Here is a 24180-nt window from a genome sequence, read left to right as displayed (position 1 = left end):
GTGTAGCTACTTTTTTTATTTTTATGTGATCTAAACTATGGAAAATGTTGCTGTTTCTAAAGCCAAGCTGAATACCATCCTCTCAGTGTAAGTACCTCCATATGCTTGTGTTTTATACATTCAATTCTGGTGTTGTTTAGTACTAAATGATCACCAAGTAAAAAGGGAAAAACCTTGATTTGAGGACTTTGTGCATTTTACTATGCATGTATAAAAGTACCTAAACCCCCTGATGCTTTAGTTCCTTCTGTTCTGGATCAAATCCAAATCCCTGCTTGTTTAGTCTAGTCACATAATCATCTTTTGCTGTTAATTACAGTAAGTCTCCACCATCCATAGGTTATGTCTATGGTACAAAGATCTGGGAGATTTGGTGTTTTGTTGAAAAGAACCCCATTAAAAAATATTTTTTTTACAAAGCAAATGGACATTTGCTGTCATAAAATGTTCTTTACTTATCTGTGCAAAGCACTTTCTGCACCCTCCATGTTCAGCAAGAGAGAGACAAAAACACTGTAAATAAAATGGAAGAAACTGGCAAAAGCCCAAACCAAGAGTTCACAATGAACCCTGTACACTCTCCAACAAATGAACAAAGCATTTAAAAAAGTGATTATTTACATATGGCTAGCTCTATATATTGCTATTCTACTGTAAATATACGGACAGTACGATCATGTGTAACAGTAAGTAAAAGTGAGAAGTCATTATGTAAATACAATAAACTTTGTATGCTTATCAATTTTGCAACAATGTTAAATGCTGACCAATTCATCCATTTCTCTCTAAGCATGAAGATTATGCTAGATCTCTTTTTCTTGCTGCAGAATTTTTAAACATTTAATCTTTGATACTATTTAAAGTATATTTTCGAAATGCACTTTTAAGTGCACAGATGCAATTTCTTTCAGTTTTTAGTCCATGCTTACTATCCTTCTCCCCACTGCTACTTCTAGAAAGTTCCCTCATTGTACTCACAGCTTTCCTGAGAGACAAGATGATAAGGATGACAAAATCACAAATAAGAATATACAGGAGAAAAATGAAAAGGAAAAAAAAGTGCAGACTTGCTTCAGTTTATGCGTTATGTCCTTACTTGGGCTGTTGGCACTGACTGACCATGAAAACAGGGTGGGTGGAGAAAGGAAGGAGAGAGAAAGAAAGAGAGAGAGAGCTAGTGGGAAGGTTTTGGCTTTAGTTGGGGTTTTAGACTGTGAGAGACTGTGCAAGTAAACATCTGAGACAACCATGTGACTTCACTGCTCACTGGGACATCTGTGCTGAAGTTTAACTCTTCACATATCAAATGCTCAGTGCTGGTTTTGTTTATTTTTATGTAAGTTTTTCCCCTTCTTTTTCATATTTAGTTTTGATCCCATAAATACTTGTTTTTGAATCCGCAGATCATTTTATGATTGCAGTTCTTAGAAGCAAACTTTCAGAGGAAATGGAAGCAATCATAAAGAAAACACCAGAAAAAAAGGGGTAAAAGAGGAGGGGGGAGAGAGGCGTGGAGTTTATCTGGCTCATGTCCAGTCCTGATCTGGGTTTAGCCCAATGCAACCTGAACTGAAGTCTGCCTCAGAAGTCTGGCAGTGAGTCTGAATGTGGGAATATGTTTCACTGCTCAACAAGAAGTGAAAGACGGAGAAATGTTGAGGAATAATCAGTGTTAAGGGTCAAATAAGGACAAACCTGCTGTGAAATATTCCAGCTGCTCCAGCACAAAGTGTCACATATATATAAATAAAGATCAGACAATGATACATGGTTGAATCCTGTTTAAAAATATCAGATCTCTTTGCTTTACTGTAAGTGTTTTTTTTTTTAATAGAACTTCTCCACAATAACTGCAGGTGTCATGCTCTTCTTCTTTATGAGCAACACTTTTGTTGCCATACATTTGAATGATTTCATATCTCAGAGGCTTGAAGGAATGTTAAAAACAAACCTCCAACAAATCTCTATCAACATCTTTCACATGCTGCTGAGTATCACAAAACAAACAAACAAACAAACTTCAATTTAGACAAAAGAGAAAAAATACTGTATACTAAGTATACCACAAGAAAAAATGATTAAATAATTTTTAACTCATGATATTCACTCATGAAGTCAGTAAACATTTAAACTTATGATACACGCTAGAAGGAAATGGACGTGATGAAAGTACAATGTATACAATAAATGTAGAAAAGAATATTAAAAAAGAAGTATGTTACTTGAAATAAAAGTAACCAAAAGCTAATGTATACACACACACATTAAACTAATACAAATAACAAAACACAATAAAACTAAAACTTTAACTAAAATTAAAATAAAAACAAAAATTATAAGCAAAATAAAATAAATTACTTTTTATCAATTGCTTTAACAGGGCCTGGCATAGAGACTTATAGTCTACTTTTCAGACCATTCTGTGTTAGATACAAGAACCTGAAGTGCCACCTTTACACATGAACTCTGATGTACCTGCAATTACCTGCTCAGTGCTTATCTTTTCCCCATAAGCGTTTCTGTATACAACTGAATTTTATCTGTTTTCATCAGCCATTCAATCATGCTGAAACACCTTCAGATGTCACTGTCACAGTTTTTCCTCAATCTAACAACAACAGAAAATGCAGGACAAGTTGGGACAGTTTTCTGTGGATGTAACTCAAAGTAAAGCTGTCACACCAGCTGTAAACAAGGCCTAAAGTGGACTAAACGATCTAAACAAACTCTCATTGATTGCGTATCAGTCAATTAATAAAAAAGAACAGGACGTAAAAAGGTCTATTTGAAAAGCAACAGCAAGAGCTGAGCTCATTTATGTGAATGTACAAACCTTCAGAAGACTCTGGGTGGCAGCAGTAAACCTCACACGGTGCCAAAACCCGGTCTTCGATCACTCTTAGTTTGTGAGGGGAGCATAAAGACATTTCATAAGCTCGACCGGTAGGCCTATGAGTCAGGCTTTTGTTGGTGACGTGAATAGGGAATAAAGGCTAAATTTAATTGCAAAATTTACACTTGAGGTAGGTTATAACTGCCTAGTTTTTGTTATAGTAAAACGTTAAAGTCTCTTTAAGATAACGACAGACCTCATTTCACTCATAAATCAAAACTGCTGTTCTAAAAACCCATAGGAAATTCCTGAGGGGAAATTCATGGCTGGAAAATACTAACACTCTTCATGGTTTTATGACAGCAAACTGAACAGCTCTATGATACCAACATTTCATGGAAATTTGTGTGTGTGTGTGTGTGTGTATAAAACTGCCACTTACCAAGTCCTAAACTCCTCTTTTGCTTTCCATTTAACTGTAATTATAAACCTGTTAATCATTTAACAACGTTTATAGTTCATAATTAAATCTAACAGCATGAAAACCTATAAGCCTATAGCAAATGCTACATTTAGGTCAATATTTAGTGAAGTGAAAAACTCCAGATGATGCTTATTTTCTCTGTTATTACATTGTTATCTCTGTTTGAATGAGTGCTGGAGAGAGCAGAAGCTAAATGGATTCTGCCTTAAATAACTATTTGCTACAAATTACATTTCCTGTAAACTTTCTTCTGAACTTTATAATATAAATAAACGCTAGATGGATAATCAGTATTAAAGTGGTCATATGATGCAATTAAAATTTTTCCTTACTCTTTGGAGTGTTACAAACTCTTAGTGCATAAAGAAGATCTCAATTCTCAAACCCAAAGAGATATTCTTTATTAAAGTTAAGTCCACGCCCTCCTAAAATGCCTCATTTAAACACGACCCCACGTCTACGTCAAGATGTGGGAAGATTTGCATAACACCGCCCAAATGTTCGTGCAAAGACAGAAGGTGTAACTTTTATTTTTGCTGTAGTATTGTTGTTGCAACCTTGTTGTGGAGATGCTGCGTGTTTCATTGTGATAGCGAAACTACTTTGTTTGGTCTTCCGAAAGAGGACGAATTTCGCTTCGTCATGCCTAGAGCTGGTCCGTGCTGGTCGCTGAGGAATTACATCAACTTTGCTTTGTGGATCTCCTTTCGCCGTGGATGAAGCAGAGTCCAGCCCAGGGTCGTCACATGTTGTTGTTGCAAACCCAACAGATGCTCCTTCATCGAATCCGCCAGCTGCACCGTTCTCAAGTCCACCAGCCTTTCCTCATTCAAGCCCGCAGTGTGTGATGCTGTGTGTTTCATTGTGAAAGCAAAACTACTTTGATTTGCCTTCCAAAAGAGGACACAACTAGAATTCACTGGTTAAGTTGTATTTACACTGTTCCAGAACTGTTCAACCCAAATATTCAGAAATGTGCTACACATTTTATGGAGGACTGTTTCCTGATCCTGAAAGAAAAGACTACAATGTGTCTGTGGCACAACGGCTGTTTCTATAAAGTGGGGCAATTCCAACTTTGCAAGGACAGTCTGGTGCTTCTGACTCACAGTCTGTAAGTACGTTTTTCATATTTAAAGAATTAGCCAATGATTATTCAATGCAAGTTTTGAGCAGTGTAGAGTAGGCTTGTTGTTTGTCATTTCTCCAATCACAAATGTAGACATGGTTTTATCTTTATGTGGTGTGATACACAACGCAATGCATAAAAACACAGTATAAATCATTATAATTAGTAATTATGTCCCCACTGGATGCAACAAATGCCTCGATTGTAATAGGTTTTATTGTTTTTTTTTTATTTTTTATTTGTACACCAACGATTGCACATCTAAGGACCCCTCTGTCAAGCTCCTGAAGTTTGCAGATGACACCACACTCATCGGCCTCATTCAGGACGGTGACGAGTCTGCTTACAGACAGGAGGTAAAAGAGCTGGCTGTCTGGTGCAGTCTCAACAACCTGGAGCTTAACACCCTCAAAACAGTGGAGATGATCGTGGACTTCAGGAGAAACCCCCCTGCACTCCCCCCACTCACCATCATGAACAGCACTGTGACTGCAGTGGAGTCATTCAGGTTCCTGGGAACCACCATCTCTCAGGACCTGAGTGGGACATTCACATTGACCTGCCACAGGAGCTGCTGAAACAGTTCTACTCCACCATCATTGAATCCATCCTCTGCACTTCAGTAACTGTCTGGTTCAGCTCAGCTTCTAAATCTGACCTCAGAAGACTACAGAGAGTAGTCCGGACTGCTGAGCGAATCATCGGTTCAACTCTCCCATCTATTCAAGAAGTGTACTTATCCAGAGTGAGAAAAAGGGCTGTCAAAATCACTCTGGACCCCTCACATCCAGCACACTCCCTCTTTGAACTGTTGCCATCTGGTCGACGCTACAGAGCACTGAGCACTAGAACGACCAGACACAGGACCAGTTTCTTCCCTCAGGCAATCCATCTTATGAACAGCTGACACACTACACTTTATATTTATATACACACACACTTTATTTATCTAACACACATACTTAGTATACACTTAAATTTTGCACACAATATATATGTACATACATAACTTCACTTTGTAATATACCTGCCTACAATTGTCATTTGTATATTGTCATTCACTATCTACATATTTGTATTTTTCATTCTTTTATTATGTGTTTTATGTTCTGTCGCTGTCATTCTGTTGTACTGCGGAGCTTCTGTCACGAAAACAAATTCCTCGTATGTGTAAACATACTTGGCAATAAAGCTCATTCTGATTCTGATTCTGATTCTGATTCTGATTTTTTCACATCGTACCAGGAGACAGCATCATAGTATGGTAAGGGGCGTAATATTTCTGTCACAGGCTTGAGGTATTCAGCCAATCACAACGCACTGATATATGGCCAATCAGAGCACACCTTGCTTTTCAGAACAATGAGCTTTGTAAAAATCGATGCATTCAGAAAGGCGGGCCATAGAGGAGCAACAATATTATACATTATGTGGAAAATAATGTAGGTATTTTTCACCAAATACACAACATCATTTTCTTTTTAGCAACATCATATGACCCCTTTAAAGCAGCTACACAAACCTTCAGCATCTCTGTTGTCATCTTTTTGTTTGTACACTAGCAATCTATAATATAGCATTTTAAATAATTAAGAATTTTTAATGTGTTTGAAAGTTTCTTATTCTCACCAAGGCAGCAGAAATATGGTACAACAGTAATATTGTGAAATATCGTTATTATACATTCAATTTAAAATAATAGTTTTCTATGAATATATTTGAAATCAATAACTTTGTAATGGAGTTTCATTCTTTTTCCTTCTGAAATATCTTCCGCTTTAATAAAGCATTTATGCCTGATCTTTTTTCAGTTGAAAGCCTCACTATTTCAACATCAATCTATCTATCAGATAACTGTTGTTAGTGTGTATTAAGGTGGTGTCCGTCCCACTGATTCTCGGGTGTTGACCGTGACACTAACAGCTGGCAGAACAAAGCAGAGGGCCGGATCGGGCACCACTGGCTGTGCTCCCTCAATTCCATCCTGTCCCCTCCCACCAAGAGTGGCACGTGTCCCTGCCCACCCCCAACTAAACACAGCTTAAACTGAGCGTACACAACCCCCTGCTTCTGTCGTTACCCCCATTGTTATCTCCCAGACCCCTTCCTCCAGCTCAGTCCTATTATATGCTTACATTTTGCATTTCTGTTCTCTAGAGGAAACTCATAAGCCATTTGTCTTCGCCCTCCCCACCCCAGGCTTCTTGCTTTGTCTTGTCCCTTCACAAAGCCACAAAAAGCCAGAGATGAAGACTGAAGAAGAAATGACCCTCTTGACGGTTAGCCTTTAAGTCAGTCTGGTCCCCAATGCAATTCATCTATGTCCACATCAAAACAAATAATAGTTTATCTGGAAACCATGAGATGCCCACTTCACTGAAAGCACACATTGTCTGTCAGTTATTTCATAAATCTAATAAATATTTAAGAATCTGACACACACACACACATGCACACTGGTTTTAATGTACTGTACTGGATTTTATTTATCCTATCCCTAAACCTATCCTGTACATGAAACTTTATGCTTTTTTCAGTTTTTAAAAAAGATCATTCTGTATAATATATAAGCTTATTTCTTCCTGGGACCCAAACGAATGACTGAATAAATAAATAAATTAAACAGTTCCTACAAGGTCATAATTTAATGACTTTATATCCTTGTGGACATTTGGTCCCCATAATGTAAGGAATACCAGGACCATAAAGACAAAATTATTATTATTTTTTAATGAATATATATATATATATATATATATATATATATATAGAGAGAGAGAGAGAGAGAGAGAGAGAGAGATTTTATTATTTTTTAAAAATTAGAAAGAATGTTTAATTTAATCTAAACATTAATGCTTAACATTAATTGAGGTTTGTGCAAGGGGTTTTGTATAAAAATCATTTTGAACAAGTCAATCTGATTCATCTGATATTTATCTGAATATTTAAAAATAGCTAAATGAATGCATATAAAAAAAGATTTTTAACTACATTACTTGTACTTGACATTAATTGATACACTTTACGGACGGTCAAAACAATAATTTGTAGCAGATATATATATATATATATATATATATATATATATATATATATATATATATATATATATATATATATATATATATATATATATATATATATCTGACTACCTCTTGAAGCTGATCAAGAGAATGCCAAGAGTGTGCAAAGCAGTAATCAAAGCAAAAGGTGGCTACTTTGAAGAACCTACAGAATGACATATTTTCAGAGAAGGTGTGTCCAAACTTTTGGTCTGTACTGAATTTATATATATATATATATATGTGTGTGTGTGTATGTGTGTGTGTGTGTGTGTGTTTGTGTGTGTTGTACAGTTAGTTACATTTATGTTAAAGCCAAAAGTGTTACTCTCTCATCCCTTATTTAAGCTGCAAGATGACCACAGACTTCACCATGTTGAAAGATGGACCTAGCATTGAGATATTTCTGGCACAGAAGTGAAATGTAAAGAAATGCTTCATTGCTTTCTGCCTATGTGTGGTTCATTCAGCCTTGTGGGGAAATGCCTTCTCACGCCAAAATCTGAAAGAGCACTACTTTAGTGATAGTATATCATTCACTCTCTTTACACTAACGCTTGTAGGGCCATAATTATGAGGGTGAACCTAAGACCTAAGAAGGCCTGCCCTCAAAAATATGGCCAAGGACGGATGCCCTACATACAGTGCCAGCTTTGACCTAGACCTTCTTCTGCCAGTGTCCTGGTTCACTGTGCCACCTCTCTCACTCTTCCTTTCCTTCCTCCATTCACATCCAACCTACTTTGCATACTGGCACCATAAGACAATCTTTTTCTTTCAGCCTCCCCTGGGCATGCTGGGTAAATGGGTCACTCTCCCACTGCCTTTTGTTAGAAGTGTGGCTGCTCTTTTTGTTGTTCATTTTATGTGTGGTTACAGTTTTTTGTTTGATCTGGATCCTCTCCTCCTCTGCTGGCTTGTTCAATGAGGTTATGCTTCAGAGTAGTGAATGGGATGTCAGATGATGGCCCTGATGGATGATGGGACACTGACCTGCATTACACACCAATTAGAGCTTCTCACTGTTTGTTTTTCTCTATTCAAAGTGGCACTGCCAAACATTTGGCAATAATAATAGCATTCAGTGTTATCTTCGTGAAAGGATTATAAGGCTAAGCTACCTTGCTTAGAGTTTTCCATATTATCTGCAGTGCTGGCAGGATATGTAATGAGGCAAATGAGGTTAAGCATTTGGCTTCAGGGTGTAACATCAGTGCCCTTCCCCCCTAAACAACCATTGTAAACACAGGCAACAAGTTCAAAACCAAAGATGGTTATACCAAAGATTTCGTTCATGCATATTTATAAAAATTATTTCCACATCATCTTAAAATCTGGATTTTTTGTTTACTAAAGTATTTAATAAAGACAAGCTGAGATACATCTGAGATATATATCTCATATTTTAGGCTTTATGCACCATTTGCTGGTCCAACAAGTTTTTGTGCCAAACACGATAAGTAAACATAGAATGTGTTACTTTTACTACCTTCACTTTTGCTTCGTTACATTCAAACACATAATATCTGCCTTTTTTCTATACTATGTCACGGAAAAAACATGCCTTTCCTCATTCAGCAATGTCAGATACGTTAGCAAATCAATCAAATCGATTCTTTTTCAAAGAACCGGTTGAACCCGTTGGAACACGGAACTATTTTACATTTTGGCATATTGCCATCTAATTCGTATAGTCTTGTTAGTACATTTTCGATCTGTTTTTGTTCCACTGACACGTTCAGGGCAGAGTTAGAGGTTAATTTTCATGACTCCTGATTTCATGATCCACACCCTAAGAATTCTTATGAAATAATCACCTTGAAAAAATACTTGTTTTTTTCTATGATATTTGTAAATTCAAGTGATCTATTCTGATCTGGGCTGCATTTCCCCAAAACTTTGTAATTCTAAATTGATCGTAGCTCAATTGGTGACAATTGGTTCTAGGATCAATTTAGGCTTTCCATGCTTTTTTGGAAACACAGTCCTGAATGCAGTGGTTACCAGCTCACTGATTCTATGATCCAGTCGCAGCAAGTAAACAAATAACTGAATCTTCAAGCCAAGGATTACATGTAACACTATTTTCAGAGGTCGAGTGTGCTAGTTCATAAATCATTATAATGTCATACAGCTCTAGCCCAAGGTCCAGTGTGAAATTGTTTTTGTTGCAAAGTTTACTGCTTAAGCTGTTGTGGTGTTCATTCACATTGTTTCTAGATTATTGTGTAGAGTGATCAGATGCATTTTAAATAATTGATAAAAGCTTTAATGGCCCAAAAACAAACTTTTCACAAAAGACTAATTTCACTATTTTGATCCTGACACAAAATGGCCGCTAACATTAATTGACTAATCATATCAGCAGCACATGTGAAAGTGTGAACTAGTCATCATACTAATTAGAAAAGCAGGCTGATTGCTATAAAAGGAAGGAAGAAGTGCTTCTAATCATTGTGTTCTTGTTATCAATGGTTATCTCCAAAGAAACATGTGCAGCCATCATCGCTTTGCATCAAAATAGCTTCACATGCAAGGAAATTGCTACAAAGAATATTGCACCTCAAAGAACCATTTAACGGATCATCAAGAACTACAAACCTGAATCCAAATAAGTTGGGACACTGTACAAATTGTGAGTAAAAAAGGAATGGAATAATTTACAAATCTCATAAACTTTTTGTTAATTTATTCACAATAGAATATAGATAACATATCAAATGTTGAAAGTGAGACCTTTCGAACTGTCATGCCAAATATTGGCTCATTTTGGATTTCATGAGAGCTACACATTACAAAAAAGTTGAGACAGGTAGCAATTAGAGGCCGGAAAAGTTAAATGTACATATAAGTAACAGCTGGAGGACCAATTTGCAACTTATTAGGTCAATTGGCAACATGATGGGGTATAAAAAGAGCCTCTCAGAGTGGCAGTGTCTCTCAGAAGTCAAGATGGGCAGAGGATCACCAATTCCCCCAATGTTGAGGCAAAAAACAGTGGAGCAATATCAGAAAGGAGTTTCTCAAAGAAAAATTGCAAAGAGTGCATAATACCATCCAAAGGTTCAGAGAATCTGGAACAATCTCTGTGCGTAAGGGTCAAGGCCGGAAAACCATACTGGATGCCCGTGATCTTCGGGCCCTTAGACAGCACTGCATCACATACAGGAATGCTACTGTAATTTAAATACTTCCAGAAAACATTGTCGGTGAACACAATCCACCGTGCCATTCGCCGTTGTCGGCTAAAACTCTATAGGTCAAAAAAGAAGCCATATCTAAACATGATCCAGAAGCACAGGTGTTTTATCTGGGTCAAGGCTCATTTAAAATGGACTGTGGCAAAGTACATCATAAAGAGTAAGATGCGACAAAGAAGACCTAAGACAGTTGAGCAACTAGAAGTCTGTATTAGACAAGAATGGGACAACATTCCTTTCCCCTAAACTAGAGCACCTTGTCTTCTCAGTCCCCAATCGTTTGCAGTCTGTTATAAAAAGAAGAGGGTGTGTTGTTGCCATGAAATTTAAAATCAACTTCTTTTTCCTTAACATTTTCTCAGTTTAAACATTTGATATCTCATCTGTTGTATTCTGAATAATATATTCAAATTTGAAAATTCCACATCATTGCATTCTGTTTTTATTCACAATTTGTACAGTGTTCCAACTTTTTTGGAATCGGGTTTGTACAAGGATAGAGGTTCGACTGCAGTGAAGATGTCTTCAGGAAGTCCCAGAGTGTCCAGCAAGCGTCAGGACCGTCTCTGAGGAGTCAGCTACAGAATCGTGTCTCCAGCAGTGCAGAGCTTGCTCAGGAACAGCAGTAGGTCAGCATCTGCGGACACAGTGAGGCCAAGACTTTGGTCTCAAGCCTGGTGTCAAGAAGGGAAGCAAAGAAGCCACTTCTCTCCAAGAAAAAAAGGACAGACTGAAATTCTGCAGGAAGTACAAGGATTGGACAGCAGAAGACTGGTGCACATTTATTTTCTCTGATGAAACTCCCTTTCTGACTGTTTGGGACATCTGGAAAATCGATTGTTCAGAGAAGAAAAAGTTAACACTGTGTTGTGCCAACATTGAAGCATCCTGAGACCATCCATGTGTGGGTTGCTTTTCAACCAAGGGAGTGGGTTCTCTCATAATTCTGCCAAAAACACTGCCATGAATAAAGAATTGTATCAAAACATCCTGCAAGAGTGATTTCTTCCAGCATGATGGAGCACCATGTCACAAAGCAAGAGTGATAAAGAAGTGGCACGAAGATCATTATACTGAAATTTTGGATCTGTGTCCAGGCAACTCCTCGGACCTCAATCCCAGAGAACCTGCAGACAGTGCTCAAAAGGCGAGTGGACAAGCATAAGCCCCTGAAATGTGATCAACTCCAAGAACTAATAAGGCAAGAATGGATCGCCATCCGTCAAGATTTGGAGCAAAAGCTAATATCCAGCATGCCAGAGCGAACTAGAGGTTATGAAGACTCTTTTGTATATAATATTTTTTATAATCTTGACTCATATATATATATATATATATATATAAATATTTATGTTTTGCAAATAAAAGCCTTTAAAAATTATGAAATGCTTATCATTGTTTTTCAGTGACAATAACTGAAGCAACAAACTTTGCAAAACACAAAATGTGTGTCATTGCCAAAACTTTTGGCCATGACTGTATACTGAGACTACAAACAGAAACAGTAGTGTATTGGTATTCTCGCGTAGCCAGAACATCAGACTGACGACTGAAGGTCTGGAATTCAGCAGCTTTCATTGGTTAAGACCCGCCCATGAGGCCGTTTGACCGACATGTCACACAAACAATAACAGTTTGTTTCATTCATCATCACGTTTCAAGGTGTGGAAATGTCGCCACAATAACAGAACTTTTGGATTGAAATCTTAAACAAAACATGCAAATAAACTGCCTGTTTTTTTTTTTTATTTAATTTTTTATCATGTTCATTAAACGCATCGTGATTTTGGGCTCAGTGCTACAGGTCCGAGGCTATTAGCCCTGCCTGGCCCATTTAAAGCACTGGCTTGCACTGACCCCACAATGGAAAAGCCAACAGCCACCATGAATCATGGTCCAACATGATAAAAATCTAGATAATGTGATTAATGAGCCTACATCTATGAATTTAGCAAAAGCAGTGATTGATTTGGATGTTGCTAGCACACTGTGCTACTATTTGAGCTGCTGGAAATAAGATATATGGTAAGTTATAATGTGTTATTTGTGCAATGTTGAATTAAATGTTGCTATCCGAGTTCTAGGGAAGGAATAGACATTGGTAAGTCAGCATTTTTATTTATTGTTATTTACTGTTTAGTTTTATGAGGAACTTACTGGAATGGATATCTGAAGCAAGTGGAGCAATTATTGCTTGTGCAGGGGCTTTCTTGCTGTTGTTTTTGGGTTGAGAAGTGAGAACTTCCTTTTCATCAGAAGTGTATGTACATGTAAAGCTCTACACAAGAAGGAAACCAAAAGGATTTGTGTGTATGTGGGGAAACCATATAACAAGCCCCACTGTCCCAAATGTACATGTTCAACACAAATCTGTGAACCACTTGTGCAAATGCTCACACACACGTACACAGCTCACGGGAGTACATGGGCTTTTCCAAACATGTTGTCAGAAAAACATGCTTATGTGCAGATATAAAAAAAAAAAACATTGAATTGGCCTAAAGGCGGTTGGGGTGATGACTGTGGTTTCCCACCAAACAGAGTATGAAAGAATAGATTTTAATTTATAAATATATAGGGAAACTTCAGGGAAATTGTGACACTGTTCAGTATTGAGAAGACTTGGAAGAAATGTCCTACTTAACCGGATCTCACCCTGCTTTGTTAAGTGTTACCAAGCTGATTTACTGTAAAGTGTTACCAATTTTAGCAACAATATATGGTGATAACTTTTAGGGTAATGATTACATTAGCTGTATTAAAAATGTGATCTCATGATTATTTAGTAATTCTATGTAAAATGTTGTTTTACCACATAGACAGTAAACATAAAATATTGACAGCATCTCAATTATTTACATATGAACAACTGTACATCGATACTCACAAAAAAACAAACACATAAATTAGAAAGCATATAAAAATATGGTGCAGAATAACTGTAAATCATCTTAAAGAGTATCTTAAAGAAAGGAACAAGCCAGCTTTAAACAAAATGCAGTGTAGAATCAAAAACCTTGTCCTACATCTGCAAGTCTCTGAGTCTCATCCCTTTTTGCACAGCTTCAGGACAAAAACATTATCCTGCATTCATTATTCATTATGATATTCATATTCATAATTTAGCTTGGGATGCAGTCACTGAGCAGGAACATGTGCCTCGTGTCATTTTGTGGCTTAATAGCAGCAGGATCGGTGGAGTTTAGAAGGTGGAAAGAGTGAGAAGAGAGTGAGGGAAGATGGCAGGAGTAACGCCTCCTCCTCAGGGGCTCTGAGGTCAGCTCCCCTGGGCTTTGATCTTTGACACCGCAATAAGCGAGTAATGAGCCTGTGTGTGTGTGTGTAAGTGTGGCTGTGCATTTTAAGGGACTGAAAAAGCTGATTTTGTGTGTCTTTTTTTGTAATGTGCTGCTTCTTAATATGAACAACAGTGTGTCTGAAGGTTTTATGGTCAATTTCACAGTCAATTTGCCTTACAGCATTGACATAAGAAAGCAGTGAATTTTATCTCACACACACACACACACACACACACACACACATATATATATATAGTGTGTGTGTATGTGTGTGTGTGCAAATAACTTTTGAAATGAATAATTCGTAACAGCTTTAACATTTTTCTAAACACACTGACAAACCAGTCAACTAAAACTATTAAAGTTTTCATTAATTGAAATAAATCTAAAATAACATAAATACTAGATGAAAATCTTAAACTTAAAATGTCCCTGGCTTCTCACTTAAAAAAAAATCTGTTAAACACTTATATATATTTATATATATTTAAATAAATAAATAAATCGAAAGCTTATAAAAATGTAAAAAGCATATCAGAATTACAAAAAATAAAATATTAAAAAATGAAAGCTTCAAAATATCAATAAAAGCATAATACTAAAATAACACTGCTGCATCCATTTCCATCTTCTCCTTGCTATATTAGTGTATTTTGATGAAAAACATGGAAATATAAGTTAGCAATGTCTTTTTTCCTTCTTTATATTTTTTTGATATTAGTTAATATATCGTATAATCGATTCTATGAAACCTATTGTGTTCTCATGTGTGTGTGTGTGTGTGTGTATATATATATATATATATAAATTACTATATATACACACACAAAAATATACATGCATATTTAATATATAAAACTATAATAATAAAGTTTAAACAGTGAAGTGTTCAAGAAAAGTTAGTCTCATCATTTTGATCTCTTAATTTTTTTTGTCTTTCTTAAAGCACAATTTAATCCAAATATATAATAGAATTTATTAATTTTTATTGATATAGCACAATGCAATTTAAGTTGCTAAACACATTAAACATTATGTGTCTTTACAAACTGATGACTATAAAAGGACAGAATTACACTTTTTAACACACTTTTTTAAGTGCAGCGTGTGTATATATATATATATATATATATATATATATATATATATATATATATATATATATATATATATATATATATATATATATGATGATTAGTAGGTGTGTGCACTTGCCTAACTGATGTGCCATATAGAAATCTGGCACATGCAGTCTCGACCTTTGACCTGTAGCGTCTAGTCACACTCATCCTCCATCTCTCCTGGGGCTTTCCATTCAGAGCCAGAAGGATAGCAGCTGCTTGTCTAGATGAAGAAAAAGAGGATTTGGATTTGGATTTGGTGGGATGTGTTATTTGGGAAAAGATGAAAGGAAGGAAACATGAAAAGGCACAAATGGCATGTGGACTGTATATAACACAGTCCTGCAAAAAATAGTTAATTAACTATTTATTTAGACAGGTTTAAGGTTCAGGGTTTAAGTTTTTTTTTGTGTACGTGTGTGAAGACCTGTCATCATCATCATCATCATAATCATCATCCATGTTTCTTCTTTTTTTTGTTTTTAACACCACACATTTGCATATTCACACTCAGTGTTTATTCTGTATGAACAGATGTTATCTTTGACCTTCCATGTGACTTGGTCAGCAACGCCAACAAAACATGAACCTTTAACATGCCACTCTTCCTCTTTCTACTTCCACACACATCCCCACACTTCTACACAAAATGTGATACCGTTCCCATGAACGATCCTGTCAAGAGGCAGTGGGTTTTAATACACTCTCAAGTACTCACATTCTGAGACACGTGTAATTCAAGCATGCCGTAACTCCCTAAACAACAATACGCCAGGCACAATAGTGGTTTGGATTTGTATACACATGTGCAAGCTAGTGTATAAAAATAGAAGAAGAAAAAAACACAAAATACTAATGAGCATGAAGCAGCCTTGACTTTGAAAGAACCATTGTTTACATTGTATATATTTCCTGATAAAGACTGACAGAGCATAGGTGGTGCATGTGTGTGTGAGAGTTTTTTTGTGCATATTTGGTTGGGGGGGGGGGTTGCTTTGTTGGCTAAACCTGTTTAATTCAGTGTGAGTCTCTGCTGCCTGACATCTGCTCTGTCATGGCCCTGCTGGGTGAACTCACGCACTCACTCCAATGGGAACAGGAGAACAGCAGAGAGCATGGAAAAGAGGTATATTAAGAGACAACATAAGTCAGATACAGAAGTTAAAGAGACAGTACACCCAAAAAAATTATATTTTGAGGAATGTTCTGACTATGAAAAAGGAAAAGATAAACTCATGCACAAAAGCCATGCAATAGCTTGAGGGAAGGAAAAAAAGCAATGTAATTGTTATTCACTGAAAATCTTATCTTTTAAAAACTGTAAATGGTTTAGCTTTACATGTTTACATGGTTTAGCTTTACATATGTAATCAAATTGATGGAGTTAGCATATAATTAATGGTGAAAACAGTAAAAGGACATTAACAGAGGTCTCAGTGTGAATCATATAATTCAGTTATACAATAGGGAGTTATGTGATGCATTTAATGTTATTTAGTTAATGTTTATGGCATTATTTTACTGTTGTGTATTAGTCTGATGCTGTGCTCTTTAGATTTTTTTTTTACATTATATTACTTGATTAAATATATAGTTATAAGTTGTAGAATTTAAAGGCACCAATATGCCAGCCTGCAATACCAAAAATTTTTGGGTGAATTTACGACTCTTATTGTTGTTGTTGTTACCAGGAGTATTTTTACTGTGCATGAATGGTGACCATTCACTTTTATTATAGAAAAGAATAGCTTGAGCATTTTCTGTTTTGCATGGAAGAAAGAAAGTCACATGAGTTTTGAAAGCATGATCGTGTGTAAAGAATGACAGCATGTTTATTTTTAAGTGAACTATTGCTTAAAATACAGTGATTGTGAAGGGAGGGCTTGTGCACTGATAAGACACTGCACTGCTCTTTCTCCTGTAAGCATTATGGAAAGTCAGTAGACTGTGACCTTATGCTTAGTCAAAACATTTTCACAGGTTTGTATTTCAAAGCAACACATGCTAGGCACTTTTCATTCCTTTAAAATCTCTGAAACTGTAATGGATTCTGCGTGGTGCGGTCCAGTATATGGAATGATTTATCACCTATGATATGATCTCACATGCTGATCACGGTTGTCATCTGGTGTTTTCTCATTGTCTGCCTCTGCAGTGGTTTTCTGTTATCCAACGCTGTTGGCCTTATCTTTCCTGTTTCATCTTTCTGTTTTCACCAGTGGGATAATGAAAGGTAAGAGATAAGAGATCCTTACCCATCGCCAGCAGCATGGATACATTCCCATAGGTCTATCATCCAATGGGAATGAGGGAAAGGGGAAGACAGTATTTGTTTATATGAGAATTAAAACATGGGGGTGGGGACACACACACAGAGAGAGAGAGAAAGAGAGAGAGAGAGAGAGAGAGAGAGAGAGAGAGACTGTCATTGGTGACTGAATAGCAGCATCCTGGTTTGGCTTTCTGCCAGCCTCTGCCTCAATGCAAGGAAAAATGCAGTTGTTGGATGCGGTTTGGAAATACGATAGAAGGACATTAAAAATGTATTTTCATATTTCAATATACAATACTAAACAATCATGCGGCTGTTTGTCTATCTTTAATATGATACTCATATATTATTAAAGTGACAGTTGTCTTCTGTGGAACATACATGAAGTTATTCTGAGATGTTTTCCGCCCTACAATGGAAGTCAACATGCACCAAAACTGTTTAGTCATCCTCATTTTTCAAAATATCTGATCGTGTGTTCGGCAGAAGTAGAAAAATTCAATGGAATGACATGAGGGAGAGTAAATATGACAGGATTTAGTCTCACACACTTGATCATGTCATGTTAATATAACCGAATTATGAGCATATTATGTGTGAGCTACAGATTTAAGACTAGCAGTCCTCTGTGGGAAGAGACTAAATATAAACATCAGATAAAGCTTTTACAGTGTGTCAAGGTGTGATATCCCTCTCCTATAATTATGGTTGATTTTGGACCTAGATTAAACAGAACATGAAGTCCTGGATGGGGGTGAGCTCACTGAAAACAGACAATTACTTGGCTCTACACAAGCTTATATATTAAGCTCCAGAGCATCATCAGTAAGGTTTTCTCAGAAGCTTCTCAGGAACACTTATTCGGAAAGTGGACTAGCTGACATACAGTAACTGTCATTGTTTCACATCTAAGTGTCATGAATACAATGGAAACAATTTTCAGAGAGAGAACTCAAAATGGAACTAACAGAGATTAGAGATACTCTATATTTAAATCTGGCAAACTGATTTTTCAGGGAAGAAAGTTTTCATTTCTCTTCACAGTCTTAGATAAGAATTAAATGATACAGCAATAAGCTTACATAACATTTATGGTGGTACAGTTGCTTTAGGCTCTTTTGTTTTGTTTAGTATGTCAGTTTATAAAAAACACACACTTCTGTTGCAAGGGATAGAGTATGGGAGTGGAACTGATATACTTCACTTTTTAAATTGTTTATTTGCAATAGAGAGACGGATCAGCAGTAGCTTGGTGTTTAATGAGAATTGCTTGTAATGAGAGAGGATTGACGGTTGAGGCTTACGGCCCAGGGGACCAGGTCTTTGTGTCTCAGAGTTCTCTGTTTTCCTCTGTCATGCTAACAGTTAAACCGAGCACTGAACAATGGATTCAAACACCATGGGGGTTTAAAGATCAGGGGGCCATTCTTCGTACCTCACTTAATACATCTGGGATGATTTGATAGATTCTAGTAATTGTGATAACTGATCTCTGGCTAATTTGGTTCTTTAAATGAATTTAGGGATTCAATTAAAATATCTGTTTAAATTGTCTAAGGTTAGTGCGCATTCTAGTGTTCCCTGTAAAGGGCAAATGTATCTGTAACTGTAACTGTAAACGGCAGATGTATCAATACTCGAGACCACGATCAGCAATGCAGCGATTGGCTTTCAGCAAGACAGCAACGTAATGACATCATATAATTCAAAAAGACACCTGACGAAAAAAACTTGATACATTTCTGGAAACAGCCAAGCGAACAAAACTACATAAATGTAATAACAGATGAATGAAATGTGCACTATTTTTTCAAGGCCACTCCCTTAATAGCTGTCAGTCACCACTAGGGCTGCAACTAACGATTATTTTGATAATCGATTAATCTGTCGATTATTTTTACGATTAATCGATTAATCGGTTTATGTACTTATATTTTAGTTTTTTCCATTTTTTCCCCAAGTAAATTATTAATAAAGGGTCTTTATCATTCAGCATAGATTTTTAAGAGATTTTAACCATTTTGCATTGTCATATCCTCATCAAAAATATACCTGGAGTTGTTTTATTATGTTAGTAATCCTTTGTCGAACTCTTCTGCAATCAAAACACTGACCCATACTCTAGCAAAATTCACAAGGAGATTTCAAATATTGTTTTCACCATGGCAGTCCTTAGAGCTCCTAAAGTAGTTTAACATCCCAAACAAAGCTTAAGGAATCTTTGAGAACATATTTTCACGAAGTATAAGGATAAAACAAAATAAAATTGCAGTGCATTGTATTTTATTATTTACTGGGAAAAAGCTTTATAGCTTATGCTGTGAAATTGTAAACAATCCTTCGAGAAAAAAAAGTGCCAATGGCATGAAACCTGAATGGAACTCACAATTTAAAGTAAAATCCATCAGAAGGTTGTCCAGAAAAAAAAAATTGGGACACACACAAAAAACCTGCTGTGTGAAAAAGAGCAGTGAATACTTAGAAAAGAAGTGCATTTTAAATATACTCAAACATTTACGTATCTTTCATTCATAATTAGGCTGCAAGTCTGAATTATGAACTGGTAAACGACAAACTGATCACATAACATGTTTGTAAAGCTTTAAATGTTAACTGTTAAAAAGCAATGTTATCAGCTTTTACGACTAAACATTTGCAAACAACCTTGTACTGGAGAATCTGCACAAATAAAATTCTTAGGGGCCGTTCACATATCGCACCTAAAAACGCGTGGAAAACGCTAGTCGCGCCGCTTTCTCCTTCTTTCCAAAGCGCTCGGGCAGAAGCGCCCCTGAGGCGTCTGCCTTTGCTAAGCAACCATGACGTGCTCTCTCCATGACGTGCCCTCTCCATGAAGACCCGGAAACAGTGTTGCCAACTTAGCGGATTTGTCGCTAGATTTAGCGACTTTTCAAACCCCCATAGCGACTTTTTTCCAAAAAAGCGACTAGCGACAAATCTAGCGACTTTTTTTTGACAGACCTTATTTATTCTCTGAGACTCTCCAGTACTGCCGAACGAGCACAAGCGCTCGCGCTCTCTCTCTCTCTCTCTCTCTCTCTCTCTCTCTCTCTCTCTCTCTCTCCCCCCCCCCACAGGCAGCGCGCGCACACGCATCTCTATCTGCCCTGTTCAGCGAGCAGAGAGGAGCAGCACTTTCAGTTAAAAAAAGATATTCTGTTGCTTCAAACTCTATTTTACATACAAGTACAGTCGAAATCACAGTTCAACCATTGTCTTAATCTTATGTGTATGTTATTTCATAGTCGTGAATAGGATTTTAGTGCACAGATTAACATCTTTGAGAGCTGGTATGTAGTCTTAATGGACCGCGTTTCAGTCATTATAATATTAATTCCGTTGTCTGACAACAGAAACATTAAAATATAATAATAAAAAACGTTTTATTGAGAATTTTTGCAGCATTAAAATGCAGTACATGAGCACAGAAAGGGCGAGATAATATGACGCACCTACGTCATGAATATGGTAATTACCATATGACGTCATCTAGCGACATTTAGCGACTTTTCAGGCAGGGTTTAGCTACTTTCCATTGAAAGAAGTTGGCAACACTGCCCGGAAATTTCAGCAAAGGATAAATGGATGCGGTGTGGACGCGCCTGGAAAAACGGGCGCATCGCACCGCGTGCGTGTCGCGACCGCGTCGCTTCCATTATGAGAGTGCATACTGCGCGCCTACATAGGAAATAACGAACTTGAGCACGCAAAAGACACGATATGTGAACGGCCCCTTAAACAGTTCAGTAGTGCAGAGTTTACAGGTTACTCTTCATTTTGAAGGCTCAAAGTAAAGTACTCCCACTTTCCGCTGAATGCTGCAGAGACGCTGTTAGGGAAGCACGTGACATAAAACGAGGCCAGCTATTGGCTATTCGCTACTTCACCTGCTGTACTGGCTGAGTAAAACCTCCGGTGGCTCATTACTGCCACACTTTGGTCACCGCAGATTTGAAATATGCACGAAATGAGCCGCTTATGGCAAATAAAATTTATTTAGCGACGAATCGATTACTAAATTAGTTGACAACTATTTTAATAATCGATTTTAATCGATTAAATCGATTCGTTGTTTCAGCTCTAGTCACCACTCAAATTAATGCACGGCTCAGATTTAATTTATTTGTATCACAAATACATTTTTAAAGGGGTGAAATGCTATTTCATGCATGCTGAGTTTTTTTACACTGTTAAAGAGTTGGATTCCCATGCTAAACATGGACAAAGTTTTAAAAATTAAGTTGTAAGTTTGAAGGAGTATTTCTGTTCCAAAAATACTCCTTCCGGTTTGTCACAAGTTTCGGAAAGTTTTTTTCGAGTATGGCTCTGTGTGACATTAGATGGAGCGGAATTTCCTTATATGGGTCCTAAGGGCACGTCTGCCGGAAGAGCGCGCGCTCCCGTATAGCAGAGCACAGCAGAGACATTCACTGATCAGATCGAGAGCTTCGCGAAATGTCACAAAAGGAGTGTTTTTGGTTGCCAGGGCAAGACAACCCTGCACAGATTACCAAAGAAAAAACAGCATTAAGGGACCAGTGGATGGAGTTTATTTTTACAGAGCATCAACGGAGTTGTGCAAGTGTTTGTGCTTGTTCCCTGCATTTCAAAGATGCTTGTTTTACAAACAAGGCCCAGTTTGACGACGGATTTGCGTATCGTTTATTTCTTGAGGATGATGCAATCCCAACGAAAAAGGGTCACGATCGTGTGTTGGAACCGCAGGCGGTGAGTAAAACTGCTTAAAATATCTCTGCCTCCTTGTTAGTGCGTCCCCTCCCATGCCGGAGACCCGGGTTCGAGCCCCGCTCGGAGCGAGTCGTTGCTGTTGCGGCTTTCGTTCAGCCTCGGGATCTGATTCTGGATCATAAATAAACGGCTGAATCTGACTGTTAGCCATGGTTTGTTTTGGATGATGGTTTTTTCCTCAAGGTAATGTCAGAGCCGTTAAATATGTTTTTCAACGGCTCTGGGTAATGTCACAGCTTCCAAACGCTCTCAACGCAAAAGCCTACTGGTGCTCGTGATTCTTTAGCCCCGCCCACACGTCACGCCTCCAGTCGGTCGTGTTTTTCCGGGAAAAATCGGTACAGACTATCTTTCTCTTATGAATATAATAAAACTAAAGACTTTTTGGAGTTATGAAGGATGCAGTACTACTCTATAGGTACTCAAGATTAACAGGATATTGAGTGAAAACGAGCATTTCACCCCCCCTTTAAATAAGTAAATCTGGCTGTCCATAGTGTAATAAAACAATGTAAAAAAATTTAATTTTTAAATTACTATTATTGTAATTTACTGTCCCTGGATCAGTAGGGTACTCTTCTTACAGTTTTTTTTGACTCAGTTCTGCTTGCAAAGATGCGATCTAATCCTGTTTACATGAAATAAGCCTGCTCCAGTCCTATGACAGCAACTCCAGGATAAGTTTCGAAGAACCAATCAATCCAAGGTCAAGTCAAATCACCAACAATCAAATCCAGTTTACTGAATTAGCATTGTACGAAGAACGGGCCCCATTCTGCTGCTATTTTTTCCAAAACGAACTGAGATTATTTACATTTATTACATTATTGCATTATTTGTCTTCACAACTGCTTCTCAATAGCACATTAAGAAGTCAAAAAGTGAAAGTCTACCTTAAGTTAATTAAATCACTTTGAATTTACCCTCTGCTACTTTAGTTTATCAGCAGCCCCATTGTATACACAGACAAGAACAAACACTATAGTGAATGTGTGCCAGTTAATGAATTAACCCCATCCCCCATAACACCCCAGCTGGCTGAGACCTGAGCCTTAACCAGAGACTGTATAAAAACAGGCCCCAACACATGTAATCTATGTAGCACAAAAAAAAAAAAAAGATTTCTCCACTAACTAGTTAATATTACATATTGTTGTAGTTATTAACCATCAAATAAGTTTTCTCTTGTCTTACTGGACTGCAAAAAATATTTAAGACAGAATTTACATCAATTTACATTTCTAAAGTACCTTCCTCTTTTTTAATTCAGCTTGCTAAATCTCCTCTTGTTACAATTTACCGTGTTTTAGCTTTGCTGACATAACATCAGCATCAAATCACAAGGCTGAAATGTTGACTAAAAGATCCAGGCCTTGACAGAATGGAAAAAATGAATGTTGAATACTCCTAAATAGATGAAAGAATAAAACCCAATGATTTTTTTCCCGCCACAGATATATTTTATAAGTTACTTACCATGAGTTTTTAGGGAGACAAAATAATTACGTAATGCGTAACACATTTAGAGGCGGTTACCTTGGAAACTTTCCTGCGTTTTCCAAACTGGGAAGCGACCAATGGCGGGATTCGGCTCATACTATTATTTGCAGTATTAGGGGTGTTCACACGACGTGCAGACACTCTAACCCGCTTCCTTGTCCTAAACAATATTTTTGTTGTATTGTAAGAACATCTTAAGAAACTACAGACATATAGTTGTGTGTTAAATTAAAACATATGTTACCGTCGACGTCCTGTTTTCTTTATAATACAATAACATTACAGCCTCATATATTATGGTCTGATAGTGGTATATTCCCCGCAGAAATTCAATCGGTGATCAGGGTTCATGAAAGTGTAGGTAAGTTACTCTCATTGTCTCTCGAAGACATTAGCTCTAAATTCATACGGGACAGAATAGTTAGATGTTTCTTTTTACTTCGGAAACGCTGCAGTGTCGCTGCTGAGGTGAGTGCTGAAAAGACTCAATGTTTATGATAGTCCAAAGAT

At 37.1% G+C, this 24180-nt stretch overlaps 2 protein-coding genes across 8 annotated transcripts in view; one reads left to right on the top strand and one right to left on the bottom strand.

The window, feature by feature from the left end:
* Nucleotides 1-24180, bottom strand: part of LOC128011585 (myosin-7) — a 121053-nt gene that overhangs the window by 2003 nt on the left and 94870 nt on the right. Inside the window, exons 1-2 of one of the 6 annotated variants that reach the window (XM_052594156.1) lie at nt 979-1075; nt 456-513 (exon numbers count right to left, since the gene is read on the bottom strand). The exons of 1 other annotated variant lie outside the window; for it this stretch is intronic. The gene's annotated coding sequence lies outside the window, so the exon portion shown is untranslated. Of the gene's footprint in view, nt 1-455; nt 514-978; nt 1155-24180 lie in introns of those variants that run through there. 4 more of the 6 variants (XM_052594157.1, XM_052594158.1, XM_052594155.1 and 1 more) reach the window with 4 other exon arrangements.
* LOC128011587 (protein FAM110B-like) overlaps nt 23981-24180 on the top strand; it is a 33820-nt gene continuing 33620 nt past the window's right edge. The window contains exon 1 of one of the 2 annotated variants that reach the window (XM_052594162.1): nt 23981-24138. The gene's annotated coding sequence lies outside the window, so the exon portion shown is untranslated. The remainder of the gene's footprint in view (nt 24139-24180) is intronic. The other variant, XM_052594165.1, reaches the window with a different exon arrangement.

Source organism: Carassius gibelio, chromosome B23, assembly GCF_023724105.1.
Source record: "Carassius gibelio isolate Cgi1373 ecotype wild population from Czech Republic chromosome B23, carGib1.2-hapl.c, whole genome shotgun sequence".
Classification (NCBI taxonomy): Eukaryota; Metazoa; Chordata; class Actinopteri; order Cypriniformes; family Cyprinidae; genus Carassius; species Carassius gibelio.
This window is presented reverse-complemented; position numbering and strand designations above follow the sequence as displayed.